Source organism: Erithacus rubecula (assembly GCF_903797595.1).
Source record: "Erithacus rubecula genome assembly, chromosome: 4".
In the NCBI taxonomy this organism is placed as follows: Eukaryota; Metazoa; Chordata; class Aves; order Passeriformes; family Muscicapidae; genus Erithacus; species Erithacus rubecula.
The window spans coordinates 25,646,338-25,665,736 of record NC_136686.1 but is presented as its reverse complement, the minus strand read 5'-3'; the positions used below and the strand labels follow the sequence as shown (position 1 = coordinate 25,665,736).

The 19,399-nt window shown below is 42.6% G+C and overlaps 1 protein-coding gene and 1 long non-coding RNA gene across 7 annotated transcripts in view; one reads left to right on the top strand and one right to left on the bottom strand.

Moving 5' to 3' along the window:
* LOC306800726 overlaps window positions 1-19,399 on the bottom strand; it is a 599,049-nt gene that overhangs the window by 45,145 nt on the left and 534,505 nt on the right. The window lies entirely within an intron of this gene.
* The window catches only part of ATP2B1 (ATPase plasma membrane Ca2+ transporting 1), a 58,740-nt gene continuing 51,736 nt past the window's right edge, over window positions 12,396-19,399 (top strand). For 3 of the 6 annotated variants that reach the window (XM_079304845.1, XM_079304843.1, XM_079304840.1), the window contains exon 1: window positions 12,775-12,926. The gene's annotated coding sequence lies outside the window, so the exon portion shown is untranslated. Of the gene's footprint in view, window positions 12,595-12,774; window positions 12,927-13,395; window positions 13,754-19,399 lie in introns of those variants that run through there. The other 3 variants (XM_079304844.1, XM_079304841.1, XM_079304842.1) reach the window with 2 other exon arrangements.

Genomic DNA, 19,399 nt, shown 5'->3' with positions numbered 1-19,399 from the left:
TACATGTCACAGATAAGACGTATCAAGCTGAACTTTGCATAAAGCCTTGGACTCTTTCCTCCTTAATTTGGTTTACTGAACCTATAAAATCCAGTTCAACAAGTTCACCTTGGGTTCATATGGGGCACTTGAAACTATGGGTTTCAAGTACCTGCTGTGCACTGAAGTGCTGTAGAGCAAAGAATGATAGTAACAGCATGGTTCAACTGCCTCTATTAATGGTTAGGATTTGTTTGTTATGATCTTTTTTCCAAAAGCTGGGAGAGGAAAACTCCTTAACACTGCCAGACCTGCACAGTAATCATCCTAAACATGCATGTTCATCAGGCTAGAAGAGGGCTGAGTCTGTGACTTGATAGTTGGGCAAGATTTATGCCTGTATGGTTGTGGTGGGTTGACCCCAGCTGGGTGACAGGTGCCCAAGTCATTTTCACTCTCTCTCCACAGCAAGGTGGGGTGAAGATTAAAAAAAAAAAAAAAAAAAAAAAAAAAGTGTGAAAATCTCACAGGTCAGAAAAAGGCAGTTTATCACAGAATATTCTGACTTGGAAGAGTCCCAAAAGGATAACTGAGTCTAATTTTCAACTAAATGGTCCATACAGGGATCAAATTCACAACCTCAACATTATTAGCACCATGCCCTACACAACTGAGCTAATCTCAGGTTTGATAAAGGAAAAGTAAAGGCCATGAGCAGAAGTGAGGGAAAAGAAAATATTTCTTCTCTACTTCACATCAGCAGGAGATGTCCAGTCACTTCCTGGAAAGTAGGGCTTCATAACAACTGCCTCCATCTCCTTTTCCTTAGCTTTTATTGCTGAGCAGATGCCACATGTTATGGAATATCCTTTTGGTCTGCTTGGGTCAGCTGTCCTGGCTGTGTCCCCTCCCAAGAACTGGCCCACCCTCAGTGTGCTGGTGAGGGGACAATGTTGGAAAGGCAGCCTTGGTGCTGTTCCAAATAGCCAAACACTGGTGTGCCATCAACACCTTTCCAGCACCAACAGGCTGTAGGGCACCAGGGAAGCTGCCAGGGGGAAAAGTAACTCCATCCCAGCCTGACCCCATGCAGCAGTAAGTCCTGTCCCCTCCCACCCGCTGATCCGCCAGGCTGGGTGAAATTGAAACACTCAGGCAAGGTGGGAAACTTTGGGCTGGGAACGCTTTTAATGCCTTAAAACACAGGAATGTTGCATAAAGAAAACAAATTTATCAGGCCAGGGATACATAAGTAAAGATTAATGTTGCTACATTTCACTATTTGCAAGTTCTTAACGTTTCCTCTGTTAAAGTGTTTCAGTAATTCAGATGTGCTTTCCGTATTTCTTTTTTCTCCTGAGTCCACTCATCCATCACATGAGATATTTAATTTACAAAGTCGAAAAAGGTCTCCAACAAGGCCTATTAGAACTTTAGCAATTCAGAAAAATTACTAAGCAAGTACGGATTTTGTTTTCCAAATTAGCAAGGAAATGAAACAAGAAGTTAAATGAACCAAAAACAATGTATCACAAAACAAGTAACTTGCAAAGTATTATTTAAATCAAAGTAGTGTTTCACAGGTAAACAGTAACTATCCCAAACTGCATGTAATAAAAGTGCTAAAATCTCATCTGTGACACTTCTTCCCCCCCCCCCCCCATTTTAAATATATGATAAAAAGTGACAGAGACATTGTTTGTGTAGAAATTATGATGTGCTGATTAGCTAAGCATGTGATAAAGAAATTATGAATTCCCAGCAAGCTGACAGAAATTTAGGTGTCTGAAAAATACTTTGCAGAGTTGTGGCTATGAGTTTTCATTTCAGTTTCTTCTTTCTTTTTCTTTCACCCATGATAACTGAGCATATGGAGATTAATTTAAGTGTGGGAGTGACATTGTAGATGCCTAATTAATTGCCCTAGAAAATAAAAAAGGTTTCTGCCTTACCCATAGAGGAAATTTTCCTGAAGTATTGTTTTACATTATCAATGTTTGGATGTAATATACAGTATTTGATGAAAAAACTGGGCAAAAGGCAAAAAAACTAGTTTAAGACCCCATCCTAGCCATTAGCAAACATTTCAAGTTTGAGTAGGTATACTGTGCTGACGTGTGTGTCCTGGTTACTGCTTGTTGGCTACTGCAGAACTGCAAATATGAAGAGGTACAAGTAAAGCAGCAATGGATATATAAATAACCAAATGTCAGATAGACACATAGGCAAGTTTTCCTTCTCAGCTTTAGCAGAGGATGTTTTCAGGAGAGGTAAGGGTGAAACAGAATGTTGTTTGTTACCTTCATATAGCTCTGGTAGACACGGGACTTACATTTTGAAGATTTAGGTCCTTATGCTTTATGTTGCCTTATTCTTTCCCTAGCATTCGTTTCCCCATGGCATAAACAACCTGGCAGATAATTTTTAGTAAAGAATTCCCTGAAAGCTCTTCAGTGTGATGTTACCTACACTGTGGGGTTTGTTGGGTTTTCTTTCTGAAGAGGAGCTGATGGATGTTGTCATCACACTGTGCAAACCCCCTCTCCTAAGGGGAATACTCCAAAGATTTTCAAGCTGCTAGGGTAGAAAAAGGTTTTTCATGGATAAGGCAGCTCTGACAACATACAAGGAGACAGTATCTCTGAAAAACCTCAGAAATGTGCAGTGCTCTCTGTCAGATAGGCTGTAGTGCTGATGTGACACAGCTCTCCAAACCACTATTCAGGTGGTGCTGATTAGAGATTGGATGAGCAGACACTGCACAAGAGACAGCACACTTGAATGACCATGGAAGTTAGTAGGGAGAGATTGCAAAACTGACTAGTAAAAGACCACATAATTTATTTTATAAGAGAGGTACAATGAAAGGAAGACAACCTTCCCTCGTCAAAAACAGAAACTTGAATTATTGCCCTATAAAGCATCTCATCATTATCCTGCAGAGGATGTATTCATATTGGCTATGAGAGACAACCTATATTTGATTCAAGTCTTCAGAGACATCATTTTTTCTTATGTGTTTTCCAAAAGGCAGTGCCCAACAAATCAAATGTTTTGAACCTTGTAAACCAGTTTTCAAACATCCAAAGTTCAGAAGAACACTTCAGTGGGCATTAAATAAAAGGATAAGAGAGTGTGATGAAAAAGCAAATAGTATCACCAAGAAATTGGCAGCAATTCAGCGGCCAAAAAATAAATGACCATATCACAGAAACTTTTTGTGGGTAAAGTAAATTGTTTAATTGCAAAGTTATACTATCATTAAATAGGGAGTAGCAATTACATCAAACTGTATTAATAAAGATACAACATTGTTATTGACTTGTAAAATTAAATTCAATGAGTGAACAGTATACAAAAATTTAAGTGTAACCAAAAAGAACAAATATCTCACTCGCTAGATTTTATCTTTAAAAATAAGGATTGTAAGCTTTATTAAGGATGTTTGAATTTTATACATTAGAGAACAAACTCATATTAATGCTTGCTGTATATTTTCTTTCATTACATTTTGTCTTTGTCAAAGAAATATTAAACCCACTATTAGGACAAAAATAAACTACAAAGAACAGCAAATATTAGAGGAGACAATAATAAAATGTGGCTATTTTTCCCCCCAGCATTTCTTTGGACTGTAAGAAGCTTGACTCTGCCATGCTCATTCTGGTGAATATTGCTTTATTTATTTATCACCTAATCTGGTATTCTTGGGCATTTAGAGAATTAACTTTCCTAAGAGCTCTTGCACTGAAAATCCATTAGAAGGCTCTTGCCTTTTTAACCACACTAAAAAGTAAGCATATTTTCTTATCAATGTACATGAACATTATTAAAGTTCATCTGAATTCTCATGAAACTTTGATATATCTTCCATAATTTTCACAAATATCACCTTTTACTCCTTCATGCATTTGATTTTGACAACATAAATCTCCTTGTTCATCAGGGACACACACAGATTATATTTAGATTTTTTTTTGCCTTGTAGTCAGATTTATGTGCAACAGATATCATAATATAAAAGCACTGTAGAATAATAAAATGAAAACACCAAATATTAAAGATTACTTCTTCTAAGATATTTAATATACAGCAAATAAGGCAACTATTCTTTAATTACTGTATGAATTGAACAGATCCTCCAATCATCAGCTAAACGTATCCAATTTAGAAATAACAATAGAAAAGCAAGCCAAAAGTAGAGAACAGATAGTCACTATCAGGAAGGAAGAAGCATTATACAACCAGTGTACAGAAACCTCATGAATCATATTTAGAAACAAATAATAATAATAATAATCACCCTCATCATCATAATTATAATAATATCCCAAAACTTGTGTCACTAAAGCCAAGTGGAAACATAATATACCATACCATACAGATTATGGTATACAAATGAAATATCTGTCTTAAGCCCTAATAAATTATTTTAAAAATATAATTTAGATACATTTGGATGTATCACATCTCTTATTTCATTGATGATTCAAAATGCAAACTAAAGTAATTGGAAAACAAGCGAATGCATTTTATATGATTAATTATTTGTACTTTTTGCTCAGTTAGTTTTTAATTCCTGTAGACTGATAAGGTTCCTCTAAACACAGCCCTGAAAAATAGGAGAGATGGTTGGATTACACCAGTCCACTAATGAATATCTAAGATACAATGACTCAGGAGCTTTTTGAGACCCATTACCCCTCTAATTTTCCCTTACTCTTAAAAATTAATAAATGTCTTTCTAAATCTCTATACTCCAATAGGTCAACACATAAAAGTACTAGCTGAGTAAGGGTGTGTGGAACCAGGACTTCATTATTTCATTTTCTTCTTTCCTCCCCCCCTTCCTACCACTTCATGAAAGAGGTGGGAACTCAGCAAAGTTGTTCATCCTTTCCACCCAGTGGGCCATAGCTAAAAAGTGGGGAAGCTGAACAACAAAATAAGTTGGACCTGCCTGGTGATTTCTGTTTTTTAAAACACTTGCTGATCCTTGTAACCCTGATAAAAAATGACACATACTATGGGGCTTTAGATCATATGCTTCTTTGATATATTTCAGGCCTGCAATAAAGTTGAAATGTATTAAGAGAAAAACCCCAACAAACACACCTTTTTCTCATAAGGATGCCCTATAACTGCACTTCTTTAAATTTTCAAAGGACAGGCTGCAGTCCTGGAAATTGCTGTTAAATATTGCACATGGAAGACAATGTCTGTACTGAGAGAGATACAGAAACTCCCTGACACAACACAAGTAATATAATTTTGTGAGTTCCTTTAGGCAGTTTATGTCCTAAACCTGCCAAGGCATGTACAAGTTCAAGTTAATCTATATGCCTGTTCTGTTTGGAGCTTGCAACAGAATGACTGAAAGAAAAAAATAAAAGGCCCAAACCAATACAAGTATGAGAGATATATTATATTCATTGATTTTTCTCACATAATTGTATTTAGTTTTGTCAGCCATAAACTCAAAAATATTATAAGAGTACATCCCAATTGGCAGAACACATTGCAAGGGAAAACAGAAATGTTGCAGTAAACTATTAAAAAACTCTACTCCTCAACATCAAAACAAAAATTGTTGAGGGGAGGTAAAAAATTATGTGATTTTTGTCTATCTCAATCAACAGTGAGAAACTCCACACTCTAAAAGTACTGCAGTACTGCAGTATGGGGTAAGAGGGTTGTTTTAGCTACATCTCTGAATTTCCTGGCATTAAAAGTTTAAGAGAGGTGCGTTATCTTAGCTTTATTTGCCTGCCAATTTAATGTTTCATGGAATTTTTTATCTAATTTAGAAAAGAGGAATAGATCAGAGGAAAAGGGAAAAAAGCCAAACAAACCTTATCTGTACAACACTATCTTTTTTCTGGCTACAGAGGTCTTAATTAACTCCTGCTGATTTCATTTCTTGTGGTTAACTTCCATGGTTTACCATAAGAGTTCTTGTTCCTTTTTAAAACAAACAAATAAAACACCAAATAAATAAACAAAACACAACAACATTTTGTCTGGTTCCCACCTAAAACCATCTCCTAAATTTTTCCCAAAAATGGATATTTTTGCTTGTCTTTGCAGCAAAACTAAAATGGATAGGGATATGCATAGGGAAAGAAACAGTAATAAGGAAAGGATCAATTTTGGCTTAAGTAGCAAGGTGGATTTTCTAATAAGGACAGAATTTATGATCATTTTACTATTGTCTTATATTTTAAAAATTTTTATATGTTTTCCTAATGATAATACTATTTAAGAGTTTTAGCTGGCTTTTTTTTTTTTTTTTTTTTAGATTATAGTTTCTAAAACAAGATCTCTATATTTGCATGTACATATATATATATACATGTATTTATACATACCAACACTATCTTTGAGAGGGATTCTTGACCCTTTCCAGGTGTTTGCATTTCCCTGTACTTTGACAGAGCATCATGATCTTCAACAAAACCACATAAAGGTGGGAGGCAGATAAACATATTGTGATTACAAAGATCAAAGCTTTTGCCTTTTTTGAAGCTGGTTGTGATAGTTCTGGCACTTCAACTCTGCAACTCAAACTTTATTCTTGAGAAACTCCATGAACCATATCTGTTAATGGACCCACAGTCATTTTCTTCCTTGGGCCAGCTGGTTTTGCAGCACTTTTAAGGGCGACTACATATGCTGTCAAGGACATCTCATACAATTATTCCTAACTAATTTCACAGCTGTGGGCCCTTTCTGCTGTCCTGGTGGACAATTCTGAGTGTATGGCTTCATAAAAAAAAGCACTGCCAGGGTTTGGGGACTTCAACATGACAGCCACTGAGAAGAGGCTGTAAAGTCAAATGGCCTGGCTGTCTTTAACATCAAGATGAGTGAAACACAATAAATAAACAAATTTAAGTTTTACTATAAATCTAATATTGGATAGATCTAAAAGCCCTTTACATGCATTTACTTTAAAATACCTTTTAGTAATCCAATACATTTTTACTAAAATAGACACCAGCTATAGAAACTACTAAGCATGTGCAGCTCTCACTCAATCCAGTCAGAACTGAAAATAACAAAATTGCCAATGTTTGAACTACTATCACATACAAAATGTTTTTCTATCCTTTAATCCACTTCTCTTAGAAAACAAACTGCCTTTACTGCTGCCTAACATGTTGTAGCCTGAAGATAACCTGCAGCAGTACTATTACTAGATGTACCCATACCTTGATATATTCAAGCTCCACTAGCTCAAGAGAAGGCTGCCATGTTATCCTATTGACAAAAGGGAACTTAGAGGAAAATTATATCATTTCTACATAATAGAAATGTAATTTGTGTTACAAGACTTAGTTAATTTTCCTCATTTTTGAGTTGACAAGCATAATTTTGAATTATTTTAAAAGTTTGTTTCTACTTTCCTTAATATATATGATTTTATTATTACCTGACAAAAGAAACAACACTCAAGGCAAGACTTTCTTCTTTTGACTTCCTATAGTTTAAACACTGTAAGCATACTTGATTATATATATATACAAATATAAACATTTTTAAAGTACTTTTGCTATAATTTTTACTACTGTGAAGAGTGGTTTGTTTTGAAGCTTTGATACTAGACATTTTATGTCCACACCTTTTCATAGATATCCAAATGTTAACCTTGATAATCTCAGATCTGTATTTGTAATCTGAAAAAAGATTATTCCTGAATAAGTCTTGCAAGGCTGAGCCCAGAGGTTTAAGCTATTAAAAAATGCATGTGAAGTAGGTCATTAGTAATATTCTTCAAAAGCAATTTTAGGTATGTGGGATAATTTCCTTGGTATCTTGAAACCAGACAAGATAATTTAGAGCTGTATGTGATCAACAAAGTAAACAAATAATTTATTCGACTATGTTCTGGTAATCACTTATCATTTGAATGATTAATTCTTGACTAAGGTAGTAGCAGTAAGGTAGTGCATCTTTTCTCTTACTCCTCCTTGAAAGAAATGCAGAGTGGGAACTGTTACCTCTAATGACTCTTGAATGCTTCAAACCCATCTTGAACAATTGCCAAGGGGCAGAAATGCTAATGTTTACTGAAGGAATCTAAAGCTTAACTGAATTACCTATTTCTTATCCAAAGGACTTTGAAGTAGCATCGCTAACAGACAATTTATTCTTTTTTTCCTTAAGAAAATTACCCAGCACTGATCAGATCAGGGAGGGGCTACATTTATCCTTCATAAGACAAATTTTTGTGAGTCAGGAGTGTGACTCAGACTGGTCAGTGATGGTGATCAGAGAGAGATATCTTGGTTAGTCCTTTTGCTTATTATCTTGGGGAGAGGGGGAGAAATAAATAAGTCCCTTGTCACTTGATCACAGAGGAGAGGAACACAACATTACAATTTACAAACAAGATACTCAGTCAGCATGAACTGGAATAGGTCACAAAAGGAGTGAAATCAATGAAGCCGCACAAACTCAGCTGAAGAGGCTCTCCAAGGTAAGGCTACAACTTCATTAGATAAGTGAGAAAACTTAGAAAGCATCATACCTAAAAGCACCCACAGTGTCATCAACCTAATGAACTAACATTTTTATTTCAATCCAGAACTGTACATACGACAAACCCCCAAAAGGACTTTTGCAGTTCGGTGAGTGTAACAGCACACTCTTAACATTTTGAGTCTTGGGGTGATAGGTGAGCTACAAGAGCAATGTGTGTCCATACCAAGGACAGGCACTGGGAGTTGATGTGTAAAAGCAGTTTCTGAAATCAAAATAGTAGCTTGTTTTTAATAAACACTTCTAGTCAATTGAACAAAACTGCTTCCAGGGCAGTCTTGCTTGAAGCACACTATGCACCAATCCTGAGCTCCTGAACAGTCAAGAGAAAGAATTTTGAGCTGATAAAAATGCAAATGTTTGCAGATAGGCCTCTTTCCTAAAGGCGGGGTGGAGGATTTCAGGATGAAATGGAGATACTGTATTGTTACACAGGGTCATTGCTAGGCTGCATGGGTGAATAATAGAGCAATTTGGTCATTGTGCCATCTACAAGGTGAGTGAGTGGTCTATTGTTGCCTATCTAGGTGGCTGTTTAGTGTTTCAGGCAACAGATTGCTCTTTTAGGGCGTAGAATACTGGAACAATCACAAGATGTAGCCTCCAGGGCTTGTCAGGAAGAGCTCAGGGCATCAACCAGGAGCATGGAAAACAGGGATCTTCTCCACGGTGAACTGAACATATTGGTCAAACAGTAATACTGAATGAGAAAGAAAACTGGAAGATGTGTACCTGGTACAGACACATTTGGTTCTGCAGAATTCTTGGAAGCTTTAGACACTCATATCTCCTTGCTCACACACAAATATTCCCCTAACTTCTCCTGCTTTGTCTGCACTCTCCACTTCCATGCAATTTAATAAACTGAGTTTGAACAGGATCAGCACTAGCAGAACAGTCAAGAAAACAGTTTCAAGAAAGTTAAGATCTATAGACAAACTATGAAGTTTGTTTTATGACTTCTCATAATGAGATTTTACTAAAAGTCCCCTAGTTAATACAGGATGTCAAGGTGAATGCTCAGAGCTTGGTCACCTTAACAATTTTACCAATATGTAATGATCCAAACACTCTTATTCTCACTCTTACGTTAAAAGTCTCATAGTAAGTAGATTAGATACAGGCAATCCACTTATATTTGCTGTGACACACTTTCCGTGTTTATTAAAATGTGTGATGCTTGTGTCGTTAGCATGTTGGTCATGGAAAGAGCTGAAGTACTGACACTGATTCACCAAATCTGCCCTTTCCAAATGGTCTGCAAACCACTCTGAATTTTCCTGAAATGGTACTGTTTCCACAAAAGTTATATCAAAGATCTCCGGAAATATTCCTTCCTGTATCTTGGTTTTGCTTGCTTTATACCATTAGTGACCCACATTATAGGGAATATTTTCTGTTAGCCAATTTTATGTCCTAATCTTTAGAAAGGATTAGAATTTTTCACAAAAAGGAAAAAAAAATATCAGGAAGCATGTTGGATACTGAGGATATATTTGGGAAATTTTTAAATCCTCAGGGAGAAGATTCTGTGGAGATATAGGAAATTTCTCCCTGTTTTCAGTCAACGTGTTGCATGTTTTTGAGCTATCCCCGTTTGTCAATGCAAGAGGAACATTAAGTGACTATTGTGTGCCTTGAAAAATGTATCCACTCAGAGAATTCTACCGTAAGAGATGATGATGATATGTACCCCTCCCATCTTTGCTTCCTTCCTGTGAAGAAAATAGGACATTATTCCCATTTCATAGGAAAAGTACTGAAGCACAACCTAACTACCTTCCCTCAAGAAAAACGGAAGCAGGTACAGACATGCGCCCAAACTGCAGTGCTTTAAACACATCATCTCTTTCTTAGCTGTACCAAAGCTAATTTTATCTGCCCGAGAGCTAGGAGATATGACAGAACTGTGCAGAACACATCTGCCAGTCTTATAAAGATGTATTGAGAAATGTAATTTCCAAGTGCCTGGGGAAGGAAGCCTCACCGAGCTACAGCCATAAGTGCAGAGGAGGATGCTGAAGTGCAAACAGAATGCAAGAGAATTTGTTTTATGTATGTTCAGATAGTTTTATATTCTCCTTCTGGGAAGAAATGAAGAAATCTCCTCAACATAACATTCTCCAGGATTGCTTACCTCATTATTTTGATTTTTCAATTGACCTCTAGATATGGAGAGGTAAGGTGGTATTTTTAGCAACATTCAAAATGGTCAGGAGCCATTTACTGCTCACAGTCTCTTTTGATTGCTTCTCTTGAACAACGGAAAAAATGTAACAGACATTCAGGTAGAAAAGAAAGAGACAATGAACCTCAGGCAAGCCGTAATAATAGCGTAGTTAGGATGATTTATTTATTTGCCAGTCCTTGTGGGCTGCTTTGTGCTGACTTCATCCTGTTGCTTTAACCCTCTAGGCTCTGCATCATCTCGGCTCTGAGACTGTAGAGCTGCATAAGCTTCTCCATTCATTTCCTTTGCAGCACTAGGATTTGAACGATAACGAAGGTGAAGCGGGGTATTTATGGCAGGCTCAAAGAACCTGACAGCCTGGGATGCAGCTGGCCAGTTACTCGGGCGAGATGTCCAACAGAGAGCAGAGAATGTCAAAACACAGCTCAAAACCCCACGCAAATAGGTTATAGAATGACATAATTTATGGGTGGGTATTTTTCATTGGGCGAAGGGGGCGGTGGGAGATCTACTGCATTGGAGGAGAACTGAAATCAGGGTTTTAATTTACACTTTAATTCCCGGTACTGCTATTCACTTCTAACGTCCCCCCGGACAGCTCACTCGGGCTCAAGCGTTGATAACCCATTAGCTTTTCTTTCTCCAATCGAACACCTGCGGCCCCCACACCTTTCCCGTTCCCCCGAGGGAGCTGCCAGGGCTCCCCGAGAGGCGGACACGCCTGACGGTAGGCTGCATCCGGAGCTCCCCAATCCCCACCGTGGGCAGCGAGCGACACGCTGGTTCCTGCCGCTCCGGCCCCACGCAACAGGGACCTGCTGCCGCAGCGCACCCCGGCAGGCACAGCGGAGCCTCGCCCGGGCTCCGCCGCGCCCGCCAACGCCGCTCCCCCCGGCTGCTCCCGGCAAGGGGGGAGGCCGTGGGGCACACCGCTCCGGCTGCGGCCCCCGCTCCGGCGGGCACGGCACGGCACGGCACGGCACGGCACGGCACGGCACGGCACGGCGCCCTCTGGGGCAGCAAGGACCGCGCCCCGGGCGCCTGGCGGTCCCTTAGGGCGCCTCTTCCGACGGCATCGCCCCCGCCCCTGGGACGGCTCCGGCACCGCGCACGGCCCCCGCCCACCGGGGCAGTCGACGCGCCCCGGTCCGGCCGGTGGCCACCCCTCCCTCGTGGGACCGCGGCCTCTCCCGCCGCCGGGGGATCCCCGCCCTTTCGAGGCGACCCGCGACCCACGGGCGGAGGGACGCGACGCGACACCCCCGCCTCGCCCTCGCCCCCGCCCCGCCCCGCGGGAGCCGCTCGTGCAAAGTCACCGACCCCCGAAGCCCGCCGGGCTCCATCAAACGCCGCGGCCCCCGCCCGCCGACGTCATGGAAACAAGCGCGTCAGCCTCCCTCCCGCCAGTGGCGGCGGCGGCGGCGGGCGGGCAGCAGCGGGGCTCCGCCTCCGCGGGCGCCGTGCCTACCGGGGCCCCGCCTCCGCCTCCCCCATTGAAGGCTCCGCACGTCGGGACCCCCCTTCCTCTGCGGAGCGAGGGGCCCCGTCACGTGGGCCGCACTCCGCGGGCGGCGAGGGAGGCGGCGGGGACCGGCGGGCGCGGCGCCGGAGAGCAGGGCGGCGGGCGCGGGGAGGTGAGTGACAGCGGCGGGCGGGCGGAGGCGGGGGGCGGGCGGACAGCGGCGCTCCGCCCCGCCCAGCCCCGCCCTGCCCGGTGGCGCCCGGCTCCGGTAGCGGTTGCCGTGCGGCGCAGGGGCTCGGCGGCGCGTTCGGCGCTGCCCGGGGCTTGCGGGGGAACGGAGGCGGGCGGACCCCGGGGAGCGGCGGCGACGGCGGCGGCGGTGGGAGCGCCCGCGAGGAGGGTGAATCGCTGATTCCTGCCGGTGAGCCGACGGGGGCGGGGCGGGCGGTCCGCGCCCCCCTCCCTCCCTCCTTCCTTCTCCTCCCCCGGCTCTCCCCGCGCCGGTGCCCCCTCCCTCCCTCCTTCCCTCCCCAATTCGGTCGCCGCTTCACCCCCCCCGCCCCCTCTCCCGCCCTCCTCGCGCGGGCCGCAGGGTGGGGGCGGCGCGGCGGGCCGGCCGGCCGTGGGCAGGGCGGGGAGCACGGGGACCTTGTGCGCTCGGCGAGCGAGCGAGCGAACGGGCGGGCGGCGTCAGGTTCGCGGGCGCCTCGTCCCGGCCCCCGGCCGGCGGCTGTGTCGGCCCACGGCGCAGAGGTAAGCGCGGCGGGCGGCGGTCTCGGGGCGCCTCTCCTCCCGGCCGGCCCGACCAGGGCGGGCGGCAGCGGGGCGGCAGGGTGCAGCGTGGCTCCTCTCTCCCGCCGCGGGGCTCCGCTCCCTCCGCGGGGCTGCCAGCGGTGCCGGGCTCGCTCGAGGGGGCGGCGCGGCCGGAGGGGCTGGGTGCCGAGCCGCCGGGCTTTTGCCGGTTTTCCCTACAGGTAACCGGAGCGTGCACCTGGCCGCCACCGTGCAGCCGGGGCGCAGCGTGACCTTGAGGGCAGCAGATGCGGGGCTGAGCCGCCGCGGGAGCGCACCGCCTCGGCGCCGGGACCCCGCGGCCGGACGCGGCCGGCTCGCCACGGCCCTGCGAGCTCCCGGCGGGCGGGCGCGCACACGCCGAGGATTAAGGTGGTCCTCAGCCCCCGCCGCCCGCCGGGTTAAGTAGCCGGGATTAGCCCGCTGCGGCAGCACGACACCGACATCCCGGGCACTTCGCCGCCCCGCGGGGGCTGGGAGCCCGGCACCCGCACCCGCGCCGCCTCGCCCGGCCGCCGCGCCCCCAGGGCGGTGTTTTTGGCCGCGGCTGAGTCGTACGCCGCTTTCCGTCGGAGCGGACGAGCTGGTTTGATTTATCGATGCCTGGCCGGGCTGCTCATCGACCGGCGCGGACGAGGAGGGGATGCGGCACCGCCTCGGGTGCCGGGAGAGCGAATCCCCCGCGGGCGTTCCGCCGGGGGTGAGCCTGTCCCCGCGGAGGGAAGCGCCTCTAACGGCGGTGTCATCCTCGTCCCGGCGGTGCGTGTAACCTTTGGCTGTGGCACCACGTGAGTTCGGGAGCGGGCTGGAGCCTCCGCCGGGGATGGCTGGCTGCTGCCGGGCGCGGGAGGCAGCGCTCGCCGTGGGGCGGAGTGGGGTGGATGTCCGCGCTGCCGTCTGCTCTGGCTTCCTGCCCAGCCGCTCGGTCAGTCGGTAAAGGCTGAAGTCGGAAGGATTTAGGATTTCGAGAGGAAGATCTCGTGAAAAGCGGTCTCTGGTCCCCGGGAGCGTTTCTTTTAGAGCGGCTGTGCGAGTGGTGTTCACCAGGGGCAGGAAGGGGCTCAGCCTGAGCCCAGGGAAGCGTTTAGGAGCGGAGAGCTGTGGTTGAGTGTGTTCCGGGGTTCGCAGTCTGAGGGCCAGTGTGTTAGTTCAGCTGTAATAGTCCTTTATGCAGTTCTGTGCATGATCCATACTCTACAAAAATCTTGTTTTACGTTTGACTTTTTAAAATGTAGCGGCTGGTGACAAGAGAAATGAACAGCAATAAAATTTCGGGGGCTTTTTTTTTTTTGGTCATTTTACGATCCACATTACAGAAATCCTCAAGTACCTGTTAAATATGGCATTCGTAAAATTGTAACCAGTTGCTGAGGCTTTCTTCTGAAGATATGTTCAGAAGGAACTGGTGATAGTACCCTATGCTGTGTCTGAAATCATCATTCTGAGAATGTTTGCTGGTATCTCCTTCACAGTGCTTGAGAGGTGACTGGCTAGGTGACTGTCCCTTCTTAGAAGTCAAGCCCACTGTGCTTGTGAAATACCTTCCATCATTAGCGGTTGGCAATCTTGGATTTCCTGGGGAATGAAGTGAGCATGCCTTGGGAAAACCACCTCGTGTAGAGAAACTGCTGCATCTCTAAAACATTGCTGGGTCCTAGTGAATTTGTGTTAAAATAATGTGTTTAGGTGTTTGGAAGGGTGTTGGTTAGATAACTTGCCAGTTCCTTAGTTCAGAAGGTGGTAGCTGTAGCTATAGCCAGGGCCATTTTTTTTTTCAGCTGTTTGTTAGTGCTTTTGGAGGATTTCTTCCAAACACCACAAATTGTGAATTCCAATAGAAGTAAACTTGTGTATCTTTAAACTATTGGCTCTTCTGGCAGGAATAGCTTCCAATGTACTAGGACTTTAATACTTATGGCATAATGAATGGAAACTCTCGGTGTCAGTGGAAAAAGTGGTCACTGAATTCAGTGAGGAAAAAGACTCATACACTTCCATGTGAAATTTTCGGTCTGGAAGAGCATCATTGTGTGGTTCGGTTTATTGCTGCTCCTACTGATGATTATGGTAACCAACCCAGGCTGAGTTAGCTGAAGGAAACGTGAATCCTGTGCTGTGTACAGATACTTGCAGGTTTTCCCAATCAATGTTCCTATGCCGGTGCTAAATTGCAACATTATTACTTTTGTGCACTCAAAGAAAAAGGCATGGAAAGCCACGTGGATCACTAAAATAATACAGGTCAAAACTAATTTTAAGGGGAATTGTGGGCATACCGTTTGATAAGCACGCATACTATTGCTTTTGCATATTAAGTAAATGTTTTTGGGAATTTAAAGCAGAAAACATGACTTCTGTCACATTGGCATTGAGTAAACTGTGTATCAATTTCTTAAGTAAAGTTACATTGTATACAGATAATGGTACTAGGAAAGGGTCCCCATTCATGTAATACGTATTCAGTTGATAATTTGGGGGTAATCCCACAAATTAAAATCCACTGTAGTCTGAAAGTAGAGTCTAGTTTAGAAAATTATTATTTTGTGGACCACTATATAGAGAATTTCTGTCAGCTGTTAAAATTGCAAACCTCTAAAGTAGTAGAAAGCTTCAAATGAATTTGAGGCTTGAAAGTGTCCTGTAGCAAAGGCACAAAGGTCTAGTAATTACTACTATTATCTTTACTTTAACTGTTTGAATTTATTTGGAGAGGAAAATGTGATAAATAAGAGGTAATCATGAGATAATACTGAAAAGGAAGAAACATAGACTGGATCTGCTAGAGCCACCTCAAAAACAGATGCTTTGGAAGAATTAACATCACCAACATTGAAGATTTTAGAGCTGCAAACTTACTCTTAACTGCCAAGTTCAAAATGAAGCTGACAAAACAATCAATAACATGCCATAGCAAGCAAGTCTCCCTTGACATGAGGTGGACAAGATAACCTAAAGTATCTTCTAACTCGAATTTCTTCCATTAAGGTAGACTAAATATTAATGGCATTCTTTACCACTGAAATGTGACCTCAGTAATGCCTTTCAGTGTTTAAACTCTTTATTTTTATATATATTCTCTTCTGTTTCTAAAGAGAAAATAATACTAGTGCTAAAAGGGATTCACATTTTATTTAAAGGTGAAGTCAGGTTTCAGTTAGCAAAATGTAATGCAGAATGATGAACAGCTATGATTAGTCCTGGGCATAGAAAAGTAAATATCTTTTGAGAAATGAGGAAGACTGCTGAAATCGATAAGAGATCTGTTATAGAAATGAATGCTTACTTTTTTACAAAAGGATCAATACAATTGCAGTAAAAGTCTTAAATTTGTATTCTCTGGTATTCTCTATGTGTCTTAAAATAAGCAATAATACTAATAAGACTTGTTAAAAGTTGCAGCTCAGGAGATAAGGATCTTTCTCTATAGAGTATTTTAATTAAAAACAAGATAAAATCTAGGAGTTGCAGAATTGTGTGTAAAAAGCTAGGATTAGCTCTGCCTACTGGCTTTCTAGAGTGTGTGCAATGGTCTCAAGCAGGGTTTTTGGTTTTTTATTTAAACCTGTTAAATTTTCTCTTAAGACATTTTTGTTTCTTCTTGCAAAGTTTAACAGATCAAAGAACAAGGGAAGCAGGAGACATGAGGTGGTACTGTTGCTGGTTTGAAAAAGGAAAGTGAACCTGTGATGCTTTATGAAGAGGATGGGTATTTCTTTCAAGCATTAAGATTTTCTGGTTTAATTCAAAATAGCTTGCCTTTATAAAGATTGGATTCCTTCAGTTTTCAATACCTAATATTAATGTTCTCCTAACTTAGGCTTCAGTTAGCTGAAAATACCATGTTCATTAATTGAACAGCAGAGTGATAAAACAGTAAGATTTTTTTCTTCATGAAGCCCTCCAAACATCTGTTAACACATGTAAAGAGCAAAAATGTGTTCAGCAGTTTCACACAGAAGATGTAAGCAATGATAATGAGCAGTACAGAAGGACTGTTTCTAGGAGGTGACAAGTACAATGAAATCAACAGGCAGAATATTAGACTGACCCATCTTGGAACAGTTGCACTTGCACAGAATGTCATTTCTGCAAAAAGGCATGGTGTTGTCCAGTTTGTCTTTTATTTTTAAATTATCAGGCTTTCAAATACAGTTAATTAAAAATAATTTCTAGTTTTCATGAAGATTTCACTCAGTATGAGCAGTATCTTTGAAGAATCTGTCTGTTCAATCTATTGATATTCCAGTAAACGTTATGAAAATTATTTCTGCTGCCACTTATAAATCTTACTCTAACTGACAGATGACAGCAGGAGGTGTTATTAGTTTAATTTTGGTGAATTGCAAAGTAGGTGTGAGGCTTTCTCCATTGGTTTTTGAAAGGTCTTGTGGGAGAAGAAATCTAAGGAAAATGTAGGAGGCATTTAAAAAAGAAATCAGAAATAGCTTTGAAAATAAATATAACTTATTTTTCTGTCCAGTAAGAGATAATATGTAATTGCTGTTACAAAGCAGACAAATAACATCTGCCTCGTCTTTGAAAGGAAATGGATTGAGAAAGAGAACATATTCTTCCTTACTGGTGTTTGCAATTTTACTGTGCAGTTAAAGAATGCACAGATGCATTTCGAGGATGACATTTGATACCTTTTGGTGCTGGCCACTAAGACTGGCTGGTTCTGCCACTTACAGCATGACCACTCTCAGCACTAGGGGTAGCCCTGGCTTCTTGCTGGCTATAACCTGATGCTGCTTCGTAGAAGAGAGTTAGGTAAGTTTCTGCACGGCCTCCTATTTACAGTGGACTTTAGTAGTTTGCATGTTTCATTTTTTAAATATTGCATATGAGGTGGATGTTGCCTTCATTGCCAGTGAGCACAGGAAACATGTTCTTAAAACACACTTCTGAGAGCCTATCACTTGTAATCTGCTACCCTTTCTTGTGCCCTTATATTCACAGAAAGATAAGGTAGCAGCAGGGAAAACAATGCTATTGGTTTCTCACACTTGGTGTACAGTGTCTGGTCAGAGGAGGCCCAGCATGTACCATACTCTGCATAGCTGATAGCAGCAAACCCCAACTCAAGGCAGGAAAGATGATTCAGCCCACTCTCCTTTAAGCAGCTATCTAACATCTGGGACGTGCCCCAAGGGTTGTGGTGGTGTGCTCTTTTCCTGCTTATGTCAACTAAAACTTTTAATATTAATTTAAAGGTTTTGTATCAAAGATTAATTTAATTATCTTTATATTGCGTACACCAGTGAAAGAAAAATCAAATGCTCTTCTCTGAACTGTTACAGATATGCCTTTATATAGAAATCACATAACTTTTTCTGTGCTTGTTATTTGACCAGTGACTGGTGGCTTGTCTGCATGACTCTTTCAGGATTGCCCCTGTGTCTCTGCAAATACAAGGATGTGTTGTTTGTGGTGTGTATTTTGGCTTCTGTCAAGATTATAAATAAAACAACTGGTCACTCCATATGGGGATAGGAGGAAGAGTCACTAGATGTGTTTGATGGATTTTTTTTTTTTCCACTGTAGAAAGAAATAACCATAGTGCTATAGTCTTTATTGAAATAAGGAACTTAGGCCACTAGCAATAAAGAAGTCTTGTAGCTCCACTTTTAGAAAAGAATATTTGTAGAGTGTTCTAAGAAGTTAAAGGTGGTCACTGTGACTCTCCAAAAGCTTGGAAAACATTTGGTTTTGTATGGTAGGTGTTTAAAGTGATAGGAGTCTTTTAAGTCCCCAACTTCTGTTAATATGTCACTTCTGTTAATATGTTTGATGCCTTTTTAATATTCCAAAGTTTTGTCAGACTTATGATGGCCTTCTTGATCAGCATAATCCAAGAGACTGAGGACAAAGAGCTTAATTTGTGGTTGCCTATTTATTTGGCTTGTCACTGTGAGTACAAAGTTTCATGGGCTGGCTGAGATGACCTAATGGCTACTTTCATTTCCATCTTAGGCTAACTGCAATAATTCCCCCCTCCTTTGTGCTATCTCTGCCACTTTGAGTCTGCTCTGTGCACCACTAGATGGTTTGTTACACAATCTTTGTTCACAAACTGGTCTCTCCAAGGTGAGAAGAGGCTTACATGAGGAAAGCAACACAAATCTTTGGATTGGTGATTGGGGATATTCCTCCTTGTGCAGTACTCACGTGAAACCATTCCCTAGAGAACAGTAACCCTTTCACATAGGAGAACTGGAAGTTATTGTTTTGATAGTAGATGGGAGAGTGGCTTTAGTGCCAATTTTAAATTAATGGGGTTCCATAAAAAATGTATTTGGTTAAAGCACAAGAGCTATATGCCTAGGTGGTTGCTGATACTACAATGGAGGAAAAGAACTTGTGCTTGTGTTGAGCATCCAGACTTGCTTTCTGATGTTTCTATATAGAAAGGAATGACTAGGCAGTAACAATAA